Consider the following 12,500-nt stretch of genomic DNA (forward strand, 5'->3'; position numbering starts at 1 on the left):
TTTGCTTGTTGCTCGATGCTGGTATATAAGACGTGACTGCTAAGGCAGGACATTCACTCACTCAAGTGCCTCTGTCGACTGAACACTCCTCAACCTCAGCTCTTCAACATGAAGGTGGTGAGTCAATGACCACATCAGGTCCAGTTCTGATTCATAAGTCAATATTAAGAATACGTCTCTGAGTAAATTCATTAATTATATCTAAATTTAACTAATATATATGTATATACAGATATTATTCTACTAATATTAATGATGATTAAGACTTAGAGATGATTTCCAGTCTCTGAATAACTGATAATTGATGATTCCTTCTCATATTGCAGATTGGCGCGATGTTGTTGCTTCTGGTGGCTCTGTTTGCCATCTTGGGATCCTCTGAGGCCATGCCGGAGCCTGAAGCCGATCCTGGCTTTATCCATCATGGATATCCAATCATTAAGCACATTTACTATAAGCCTATTAAAAGCTATGGGTATGGCCTGGGAGGCTATTGGTAGTAAATGTTAATCTTAAATCGTTCCAGTCTCCAGAATCCACTTCTGTCAAATTTTACTCGAAAAATGACTTACATTGAATTGTTTGGTGACGTAAGTCAATGCCCATAAAAGTATTCTCTGTGATTTAGTAATAAAAGAAATTATATGAAAATTTTTTTGGTTTTATTTACTCTAGCGGTATCCAGTAATTATATTTCTTGATTATGAAATAATCATGTGAAATATTTTGCATACTATATACAATCATTTAGGCCAGGAGTACACAAGGCAGTCTGTGGCGCCACAGAGTGGCGTCGATGTGTGGCGGAGATGTGGCTTCCCATAGGTTTTCATTGTTTATAAGCTGTGGCGGGGATCAGCGACAGCGCGCCACAGTCGCTCGCCACAAATGCTCGTGTGTGCTCGACATAGCTTATAAACAATGGAAATCTATGGGAAGCTACAGCCACTCTGTGGCGCCACAGAGTGTCTCATGTACTCCTGGCCTTAAAGTTTACATGTGACTCACAATATCTCAGTTTTTTTAAGAAAAATAATTGCCTTGAGACTTTTACTTTTGAAGGTCAACATTCATGACAGATTTTCGACATAGTTCAATTATATGTCTCAGTCATTTCATATCCCTTCAGCTGATTCACTAATATTTGTGTTTGTAGTCTATTGATAGAAGGCGAAAAGAGGGTTAAAAAAAAAAGCCCAATTTCTGGCATATTCTCTGAGAATTGACCTCTGGATTCGATGTGTTTACATCTGCGTTTCTTCACAGTACCAGAACACAAGACGTTGTGATGCTTGATGTCTGAATCTGGATGCTAATGGGAGCAATCGCATCTTCCCTTTTTGGGAGTGACCAGACAAATCCAGAAAACTACAAACGTGTTTTCTCTCTCGGGAATATCCTAAGAAGGCGAGACACTGGCCTTTGAAGTATGAGAATAGGCCACACTAAGTCTTATCTGAACCACGGATGGATAACGGCAAGTAAACTGCAACAATTCTGTCCGGTGTGATTGGTCTTAATTGGGAGACCTTCCCTGGCCGAGAGCCCCAGTCATGAGGACTCGAGAAGTCATTTGTTCATGGCGAATTTGATAAAAAAGGATTCTTGGGCAGGATAGGAGACTGTTCCACTGCACAATTTGGTGAGGAATAAACGACCCCTGGAACTTATGCAATTGACAGGGAGGCACATTTACTGCATATGGGTGCTGTTGTTTACTCTCACCTGGAAAATCGGGTCTGGAATCAATTGTGAATGTGAAAAATGTATATTAAAATATAACTTACGAATAATCGACAAACAAGAAGATCTGTCGGTGGTCCAAGTCATAACTGGTAGTGTTAGTAACAGAAACTTACTAAATCTCAGACAGAAGCAGACATCCACACAGGAAGACAGTACTCTAGTAAAGGAGGGACAAATGACCTAAAACAGGTTTAACTGAGGCATTAAGCATACTTACTATAAACCTATCAAAAGATATGGGTATGGTCTGGGAGGAAACTGGTAGTAAATGTTAATCTCAAATCTTAAGTACAATACCTAACTTCCGTGTGTCATTTGCTGAAACTTTCATCAGATGTTTCTCAAAAGTAAGAAGTGAGGCTAAAGTTCCATCAAGAAGCTTCAGATTCATTCAGCAGAGTCTGATCTACCTGAAGGAGAGGATTGGGTGGAAAATCCATACAGGATCCACTAATCAATTATGTTTTCGTTTTACTGGAGCTCAGTCTCTTACCCCACTGACTACACCATTCATTAATTTCTTCCATGTCACGAATTAGATTAACATTGGCTCCAATTCTCATCAGTGGAGACTTTTACACCCGCAAGTGTTATGTCATCAGTAAACTGAGCAACCCTGCTTTCCAGCCCAACAACAATATTACTTGTATGCACAGCGGGACAAGAACAGAATCCTAAACCATATCAACCCACTCCTAGATTCTGACATTTATAAATAAGTGCCTTGTGATATACTAAATCGAACCCAACATCAAGATCTATTTGAATTACTCTACACTGAGACACCTATTCAAGGTTCTCTTGCAAATGACATTGTTAAATTTAACTGAGAAAGCATCTAACTGCTTCCTAGATGCATAGTGACTATCAGCTAACAATAATTTAGATTCTACATATTTATATTTATGGTATGAAAATAAGTTTTTCTTTAACTTTGGAGAGCACATGGAGAATAGGAATTGGCCAGTAGTTACTGCAGTTTGCAGATATGTCACTCTTTGGGACAGGCACTGTATTACCAAGCAAATATATTGTACTAACCTAAACATCTATAGAATCTACTAATCTTGGGAGACAACAAACTAGAAACCTTTTTAAAAAACAAAAAGACGAAACCATCAGGATCTTCTCCATCCAAGCTATAAAAATTATCAGGGATTTTCTTGACAATAACAGGTTGGGGATGACAAGTACCATAAGGGAGAGGGATATCCTCAGCTGATGGCTTAGATTCAAAAGCTCGAAGAAGCAGTTCAGCCTTTTCCTTTGGCCCGTCGTCTGTCAGTAGCAGTCAAATGGAAGGCAAGCCTGACCCAAAGACATATGATGGCAATTTGGTCTACCACAGATGAGGCTGAGTCATTCCTTCAAGATTCCTCTTAAAGGAGTTATTGACATTTCTGTCAGTTATAAGGCAAATTCAACATGGTGTAATTTCCAAGTGAACGATTTCGTCTAGATAGGCTGAATTTGGTCTGTTTTCATGGTAGCCTCCTCCACATGTATAATTAAACAGTTGCTGGTTATTTGTCCTGAATTTTGTAACCTTTCTAGGGACATACCTTACTGAAATAGCCACTAGCACTTCATTTCACTTCTTGGGAAAACACTGAATAAAAGAAGGAATGCATTGAACAGGAAGGTACAAGTTTATCTAGAATATTCTGAAGATTTAAAAATTGCTCGGAACCTGTTTTACCTAAAGTGAGCCAAATAAAGGCATCACTAAAGATTATGGTCTTCATAATAAAGAGAAAAACTTCAACTCTTCTATATAATGTTTGAAAGGAGGTTGAGAAAGAATTTATTAGATTAATCTTAGTTTTGTGCAACGGAAAAAAGTGGAAAAAACTCATGGTATTAGTAATTTCGTCTGTTCAACAACAACAACAACAACAACAACAATAACAATGATAATAATAATAATAATAATAATAATAATAATAATAATAATAATAATAATAATAATAATAATAATAATAAATAGAGAGCAGCGTCTCCATGCCTGAGTAATTGGAAACAAAAGATATCTGATATAGAATAGATGAAATTACGTTCTGTGGGGAAATTACTTTGGAAGTTTAAAAATATCCGACGAAAGAGAGGCACAGACAGAGAGAGAGTAGTAATAAATTTTAAGTGCAGAAAAATATTGTTGGTCAGTGTTTCCCTTAACTATAAAAATGGTCATAAATACCAAAGAATCTAAGAATGAAGGAATTTTCCTAATCATGACGAAGCAATGTTTCCGTGGCTCTCGTTGGCACTGAAACAAGACCCAGTTTTTGCTTGCTCGATGCTGGTATATAAGACGTGACTGCTAAGGCAGGACATTCACTCACTCAAGTGCCTCTGTCGACTGAACACTCCTCAACCTCAGCTCTTCAATATGAAGGTGGTGAGTCAATGAGCACATCAGGTCCAGTTCTGATTCACAAATCAATATATGAATACGTCTCTGAGTGAATGCAAGGATTATATCCAAACTTAAATGAATATGTCTTTATATATAAAGATTATTGCACTAAGATTGATTATGTTTAAGACTTAAAGATGATTTCCAGTCCCTGAATAACTGATAATCGATATTCCTTCTTGTATTGCAGATTGGCGCAATGCTGTTGCTTCTGGTGGCTCTGTTTGCCATCTTGGGATCCTCTGAGGCCATGCCAGAGCCTGAAGCCGATCCTGGCTTTATCCATCATGGATACCCAATCATTAAGCACATTTACTATAAACCTATCAAAAGCTATGGGTATGGCCTGGGAGGCTACTGGTAGTAAATGTTAACCTTAATGATGAAATCGTTCCAGTCTCCAGAATTCGTCTCAGACAAATTTGATTTGAAAAATGACTTACATGCGATTGCTTGGTGACGTAAGTCAATGCCCCCTGGATGGAGTATTTGTAACGATGTAATAAAATGAGTTAAATGTCAAACACCTTGTTTTGTTTTACTTTTGTAGTGCCTACTAATATCTAATGTTTCATTTTGCGTACTAAACACAATCGTGGTCAGTTTACATATGACTTACAACTTTATGAACATCATTTTTTAAAGAGAAACAATTGCCTTGATACTTTCATTTCTGAATGTTATGATTTTGTATACACTTTAGACAAAGTTTATTAATAAATAAACTTCACTTCACTTCACTTAAACCTCGTCCTTCCAGCTGAGTCGCTGAAATGCTTGCTTTTTCTTATGAGGAGAAGAAAAGAATGGAAAGGCAGTCCAATTCTTGGCATTTAAGAACTTCACAGTCCCAGAACATCAGACGTGATGCTTGGTGTCTGATTCTGGATACCTGCAGGAGCAATCACGTCTTCCCTAGTTGGTGGTGCCAAGAACATCCCTAAAAACTGCAAAGGAGTTTTCTCTAGGCCATAACCTAAAAAAGTGAGGCACTGGCCTTTCCCGTATAAGAATAGGCCACGTTAAGTCTCATCTAAGCAACGGATGTCTAACGCCACAGTCATGAGTTCACGAAATTCATATCCTCTTGCAGCATTTCGATATTTTGAAGTTTATAAATAAATGCTTTGTGATTTACTGAACCAAAACCGGTGCTAAAATCTTTTTTGAATTACTCTGCACTCAAAACCCTACCGAGGTTCTCTTGCAATTGGCATGCCAGATCTTCAAGAGTATCACAGGTATTTAACTGCTTTCTATGTGCATATTGACCATCAGGTAACATACGTTTAGATTCCACATAATTGCATGGTGGCTTAAGAATAAATTGTTCTGCAACTTTGGAGAGTTCAGGGTGAATAAACAGTGACCTGTTTTCACTGCAGATATGCCACTCTTTGAAAGAGGCCTTGTATTACTAACTATGCAGTCAACACCAATTATTCTACATCGCCATAAAAAAACATCTTAGAAACCACCAGGATCTTCCCCACCCTAACTATCAAGATTAAAAAGAATTTTTTCAGCATCCTAAGGCCAAAATGCAAATTTCTCAAGAACAGGTTAGGGATGAGGGACATCCACAGTTGACTGCTTTAACCTCAAAGGCTCGATGAAGCAGTTCAGCGTTTTCCTTAAGGTGTGTCATCTGTCAGAAGTGGTGGAATGGAAGACAAGCCTGACCCAAAGACAGATGATGCCAATTTTGTCTACCACGGATATAGCCTGAGTAAGTCCTCCAAGTTTCATCTCTAAGGAATTATTGCAGTTTCCCTCAATATTAAATTAAATTCTGTTCGCAGAGCACAGCGAGAATAAATAACAGAAGTGAAATTTTCATGTTAATGATATCGTCTCCCTGTGTTGATATGGCCTGTTTGTCGTAAGCTCCTCTACAGCGTCATCAAACTGTAGTAGAACATTTGCCCTGAATTTGATGATATTTCTAGGGACTTTCCTTACTAAAATAGCTATCAGCATTTCATTTGACTTCTTGAGAAAACATTGCAGAAAAGAAAAAGAAATAATGCACTGAATAAGAAGGAACACGTTTGTCTAGAAAATTCTGAAGATAAAAAAAATTGGCTAAGAACCTGTTTTACCCAAAAGTGTGCCAGTCAATGGAATCCAATGAAGGACAAAACTCAGTCCCCTCCTTACAAGGCTAGAAAGGAGGTTGAGAAAGTATTCATTAGAATTAATCTGACTTTTGGGGAATATATATAGAAAAAGCTGTAGAAAAAGAATCATAAAAATAGTAGTTACTTTGATAATGATACTTCATCTGGATCAATAATAATAATAATAATTATAATGAAAAATGAGACCATAAACCACATAGCAAGGGAATGTCCGGCATTGAACAGAACTAGTGCTAAAAGAGGCATGATTCAGTGGCAAAAGCCCTCCACTGGAACCTGTGCAAGACACAACAGCTACCTTGCAGTATTAAGTGGTACGAGCACCAACCTGAGGGAGTGATAGAAAACGATCAGGCAAAGATCCTCTGGGACTATGGTATCAGAACACATAGGGTGATGTGTGCCTATAAACCAGACATGACGTTGATTGACACAATCAATAAGAAAGTATTACTCATTGATGTTGCAATACCATGGGACACCAGAGTAGTTGAGAAAGAAAGAGAAAAAATCGATACATATCAAGAATTGAAAATAGAAATAAGAAGGATATTGTATATGCCAGTAGAAATTGCACTTACAATCATAGGATCACTAGGAGGAACGATTCCAAGATCCTTGAAAAGGAACCTGGAAAAAATAGATGTTGAAGTAGCTCCAGGATTCATGCAGAAAAGTGTGCTAGTAGAAAAAGCGCACATAGTGAGAAAAATGATAGACTCCAAAGGAGGCAGGATGCAACCCAGAACCCCTTCACACTATAAAACACAACAACAACAACAACAACAACAACAACAACAATAATAATAATAATAATAATAATAATAATAATAATAATAATAATAATAATAATAATAATAATAATAATAATGAGAGACCAATATCCCCATGTCTGAGTAACGGAGACAAGAAAATAACTGATGTTATGGAATAGTGTAAATTACCACGAGAAATGATTAGAAAACTCATTTTGCAAAGCAACCTTTTCATTGACGGAACATTCTGTAGAGAGAGAGAGAGAGAGAGAGAGAGAGAGAGAGAGAGAGAGAGAGAGAGGTAATAAATCTTAAGTGCAGAAAAATACCGTTGGTCAGTGTTTCCCTTAACTATAAAAATGTCGTAAATACCAAAGAATCTAAGAATGAAGGAATTTTCCTATTCATGACGAAGCAATGTTTCCCTGGCTCTCGTTGGCACTGAAACAAGACCCAGTTTTTGCTTGCTCGATGCTGGTATATAAGACGTGACTGCTAAGGCAGGACATTCACTCACTCAAGTGCCTCTGTCGACTGAACACTCCTCAACCTCAGCTCTTCAATATGAAGGTGGTGAGTCAATGAGCACATCAGGTCCAGTTCTGATTCACAAGTCAATATATGAATCGTCTCTGAGTGAATGCAAAGATTATATCCAAGTTTAAATGAATATGTCTTTATATATAAAGATTATTGCACTGAGACTAATTATGTTTAAGACTTAAAGATTATTTTATTCTCTGAATAACTGATAATCGATGATTCCTTCTCATATTGCAGATTGGCGCAATGCTGTTGCTTCTGGTGGCTCTGTTTGCCATCTTGGGATCCTCTGAGGCCATGCCGGAGCCTGAAGCCGATCCTGGCTTTATCCATCATGGATATCCAATCATTAAGCACATTTACTATAAACCTATCAAAAGCTATGGGTATGGCCTGGGAGGATATTGGTAGTGAATGTTTAAAAAAAAAAAAAAAAAAAAAAAAAAAAAAAAAAAAAAAAAAAAAAAAAAAAAAAAAAAAAAAACGAAATCACTCGATACTCTTCTTCGTGTATCGGTTTCGTCAAAATTTAGGAAGAAATACTGACATGTTGTTGAATGTTGGATACCTAAATTTATATCATAACAAATCTTGACTTAAAAATAGTTTTGTGAATATGTTTCACAATAAAAAAAAAGAAAATACCTTCTTTATTTTTCCTTTATTGCCCAATAAACGCCTAAGTTCTTTGGAGAAAACTTTCCTTCCTTATTTTAGAATACTGTAACGTAATTTTTGTATCATGCCTATTAAAAAAGAATTTATTTCTTTTTTTACTTTGCAAGACATTTGACCCAATCATCTGTGGATTCCTTACTAGTTAGGAAATTTTGATCAGATCTCAGTGGATGTTTAAACATTTTCATGTTATGGCTTCAGTCTGATATAGTAAAATAATGTGTTTTTATTGTGGGAAGGAGAAACAGATATAAAAAGAAGCCCCAGGTCTTGATCAACCTCTTCAAAAACAGAAAGAATGGACAAGAGTTAAGAAAGTGAATGCGTACCTTCCAACAGCCCTCCTGTTTATTAAAGCAAGGTAGGTCAGGGAGTCTGAGAAGTACATTAAAGTGAAAAAATCTCAGATTATTTAAATGAAGATGGCTGAGCAGGTTTCAGATGCAACAGTACACAAAGCATCTAAAGGATACCAATATTAGTAAATGAGAAACAAAACCGCAATTATGTACAACCACATATAATTAAATGTAAATCTCTACGGAGAGCTTTTGGGACTGTTCAATTCCCCTTTTCAGTCTCTCTGTAGAGATTTAGTTTTAAGATATAATTGTACCCATACATAACCGTGGATTTGTTTCTCCATTTAAGACTCAGGCCACTATGAGTATTTTTCAATCACATATTACTCAGATTATCGATGTTACCAATGTTACTAAGTCATCTATCTATCTATCTATCTATATATGATAATAAAATCAGAGTGGATTTTTTGCCCGGGAGAAGGTAGGTAGGGGATCAGAAGGATATGGGAAATATGAAGGGCAGCGCCGGGTTCCAGCACAGCACCGGGTTCCAAAGCAGTGCTGGGTTCCCACACAGTGCTGGATTCCAAAGCAGCGCTGGGTTTCAGGGTGGTGTCGGGTTCCAGCGCAGTGCAAAGTTCCAGTGCAGTGCCGGGTTCCAGTGCAGGTCACGGGCCAGCGTTATCCGGTTCCAGCGGGCAGCCACCGGGTTCCAAAGCATGCTGGGTTCCAGCAGTGCTTGGGGTTCCAAAGCCAGTGCTGTTTCCAGTGTGTGGGCCCTCCAGCGCGCCAAGTCCAGTCAGTGCTGGTTTCCAGCATAGTGCCAAGCTCCAGTGCAGTGCCAGATTCTAGTGCAGTGCCGGGTTCCAGCGCAGCACCGGGTTCCAGCGCAGTGCCGGGTTCCAGCGCAGCACCGGGTTATAGCACAGTGCCCGGCTTCCAGCACAGCGCTAGATTACAACACAGCGCCAGATTCCAGCGCAGTGCCAAGTGGCAGCACAGTGCCGGGTTCCAGCGCAGTGTGGCACGTGCCATCAAGCTCGTACATAATATCAGACGAGCAGCTCAGATAACCTCAGTGTGTTGAAATCTGACTGACTGACAGATTGATTGAAGACCGACTAATGCAGACTGTGATACAATCATTACACAGTTAAGGATAAATTTGTTTTCAAAACTCACATTTTAAATGTATCCAAAGATTTACAAGACAACTAAATGAGATGACATTATTAGGTTTCACGAGGCATCAAAATTGAGTCTTCCCTAGTGGAGCTATTTCAGGAGAGAGAGAGAGAGAGAGAGAGAGAGAGAGAGAGAGAGAGAGAGAGAGAGAGAGAGAGAGAGAGAGAGACTTCTCTTTTTACTTGATCTAGCCATTAAACGAGGGAAAAAGCTTTATCAATTAGCCACAAAGACCTGTTACCGTCACTGTAAGTCAGGAAACTAGTTTTTCACTCTTCGCTTCAACTCCTGTTGCTGTGAGTGACTGCTTGTGTGGAAACTGCTCCAGGTTTTTCCCCCTATACACATTTAGTTTCCACATTTTATCTCTGCTAAGGAGAATTGTTATTATTATTATTATTATTCAGAAGATGAACCCTATTCATATGGAACAAGCCCACCAAAGGGGCCACTGACTTGAAATTCAAGCTTCCAAAGAATATTATGTTGTTTATTGGGAAGAATTAACAGAAGGTAGTAGGGAAATGCAGAAAGAGATCACTTAGTGAAAAAATAAAAAAATAAATAAATAGAAAAATTGTAAATAAATTGTTAAAATACAAGGAGAATTCTTTTAGGTTAGTGATGCATTGCTTGAATTTCTGAAGGAATAAAAGACCAATGGAATTGACAAGTTCGACAGAGAGACAGATTTACTGGACACTGGTGCTTTGGCTCAACCGCCTCCCCTCACATTCATTCCACACTTAGGTTTTCAACCCCTTCACTATAATGGTCTCAGATGCTGTCCTTTGACGTGACCTTTGACCCCGTGAGATTGATAGAGGTTAATTAAATATATATCAAAAGTAAAAATGAATCGAAATTTAGAGACCAAGTTTCTTCAATGTCACTGTAAATAATAATAATAATAATAATAATAATAATAATAATAATAATAATAATAATAATAATAATAATAATAATAATAATAATTTTTAACCCTGTACATAAATATTTTTAACACTACTGTGCCTTTTCAATTTCAATATCATAGCATCGTAACAGGGGTCCCTTGCTTCAATAATAATAATAATAATAATAATAATAATAATAATAATAATAATAATAATAATAATAATAATAATAGTAAACATGACCTTCAAATGCATCATAAATTACTGACGGAGGGCAACTGACATTTCCAAAAGCTGGAGATTCTATAGGCAAGAAGATGACTCATTCAACACTGAAAACATTCGTTCCACGAGAGAGAGAGAGAGTAGAGAGAGAGATGAGAGAGAGAGAGAGAGAGAGAGAGAGAGAGAGAGAGAGAGATTCAATCAAAAGTCATAAATTGACAACAAGCTGTTTTCGTGCCTTTTTGGTACTGTAGCAGGACCCAGTTTTTAGTTGCTAGATTCTGGTATATATATATATATAAGTCGTGACTGCTACGGCAGGACAACCAGACGCTGAATTAGCCTTCGTCGTTTGAACACTCCTGAACCTCAGGTCTTCAGCATGAAGGTGGTGAGTGGAAATGAGTAAATACTCATATACATATAAGTGCCTGAGTTGTACGCCAGTTGATTTAATTGTTAATTCGTATTATTTTAAACGTATAGATTTATATTCCGAGAGCAACTGTGACTAAGACAGAATTTCGATCTTTGCATGACTGGAATTCAATGATTCTTTCTCAACGTCCGCTTTTCAATCAAAAGGTGACGAACCTTTAGACTGAATATATGTATACATCTCTAAGTAAATTCACGAGTTACATCTAAATTTAAATGAATATGTGTTATAAATAAAGATTATTGTACTGAGATTAATTACGATCAAGACTTGAAGCTGATATTATTCTCTGAATAACTGGAAATCGATTAATCCTTCTAATATTCCAGATTTTCGCAACACTGCTCCTTCTGGTGGCTCTGTTTGCCATCTTGGGATCCTCTGAGGCCATGTCGGAGCCTGGAGCCGATCCTGGTGGCAATGGCTACAGTAGATACAGATCCTTCAGGCCTGTTTACAGGCGCGTCGTCAGCTATGGTTATGGTGGACACAGAGGCTACGGGTGGTAATTGCCATTGTTCAGGTGAACACCTTCCAGGATTCCTTGACGTTTTTACTCAGCTCTGATCATGTTTTGATGATAAGATACTAAACTTTGATGTTCGTTCACAGTGAGGAAAATTCCTTCAGTAATTGTTTTGGCAATAAACTAAAAGACACCTGCTTTTTTGGGGTATTTCTTACACTGTCCCAAAACCTAGTGTATCTAAGATAAAACAGTGTCTAGTTAAAACTGCTTTTTTGGATTGTACAAATTCTGTTTCAGTGTAGACTCAGCGATATGTTACAAGTATTTTCTAGCATTTTTGTACTCAGTGATTCTAGATCACGCATCTCCTAGAAGGTTCAAGTAGACTAGATCTTTCCCTGCTGTTTAGAATGTTTAGAAAAGGGCCAAATGATATAATCCTGGAAACAAGGTACAGGACACAAACTCCAAACGAATGCAAAGAACTGCCCCAAAGCCCAACCGGGCCTTCAAGATTTTTCACCATGGGATGGAATATATAATTTAGGCCAATGGACAAGCGCTGGAACCTATGAAGTCATTCAGGGCTGTAAGAGAAACCGGGAACAACATGTTTGAAAGGTGTAACAGGAGGGAAATCTAGCATTTGCACTATGAAACAATGTTAGGAGAGGATTGAGGGAAGCAAAATGGAAGAAAGAG

General features: G+C 37.8%; 2 long non-coding RNA genes across 2 annotated transcripts; both read left to right on the forward strand.

Annotated features, from left to right (window-relative positions):
• Window positions 1-4,087: 4,087 nt before the first annotated feature.
• LOC135204523 (uncharacterized) lies at window positions 4,088-4,686 on the forward strand. The gene is made up of 2 exons (XR_010312262.1): window positions 4,088-4,144; window positions 4,353-4,686. It is a non-coding gene; the product is annotated as an uncharacterized LOC135204523 (long non-coding RNA).
• A 6,515-nt stretch (window positions 4,687-11,201) lies between these two features.
• LOC135204531 (uncharacterized) lies at window positions 11,202-11,993 on the forward strand. Its single transcript, XR_010312263.1, has 2 exons — window positions 11,202-11,281; window positions 11,659-11,993. It is a non-coding gene; the product is annotated as an uncharacterized LOC135204531 (long non-coding RNA).
• The last annotated feature ends 507 nt before the right edge of the window (window positions 11,994-12,500 follow it).

Source organism: Macrobrachium nipponense, chromosome 24, assembly GCF_015104395.2.
Source record: "Macrobrachium nipponense isolate FS-2020 chromosome 24, ASM1510439v2, whole genome shotgun sequence".
In the NCBI taxonomy this organism is placed as follows: Eukaryota; Metazoa; Arthropoda; class Malacostraca; order Decapoda; family Palaemonidae; genus Macrobrachium; species Macrobrachium nipponense.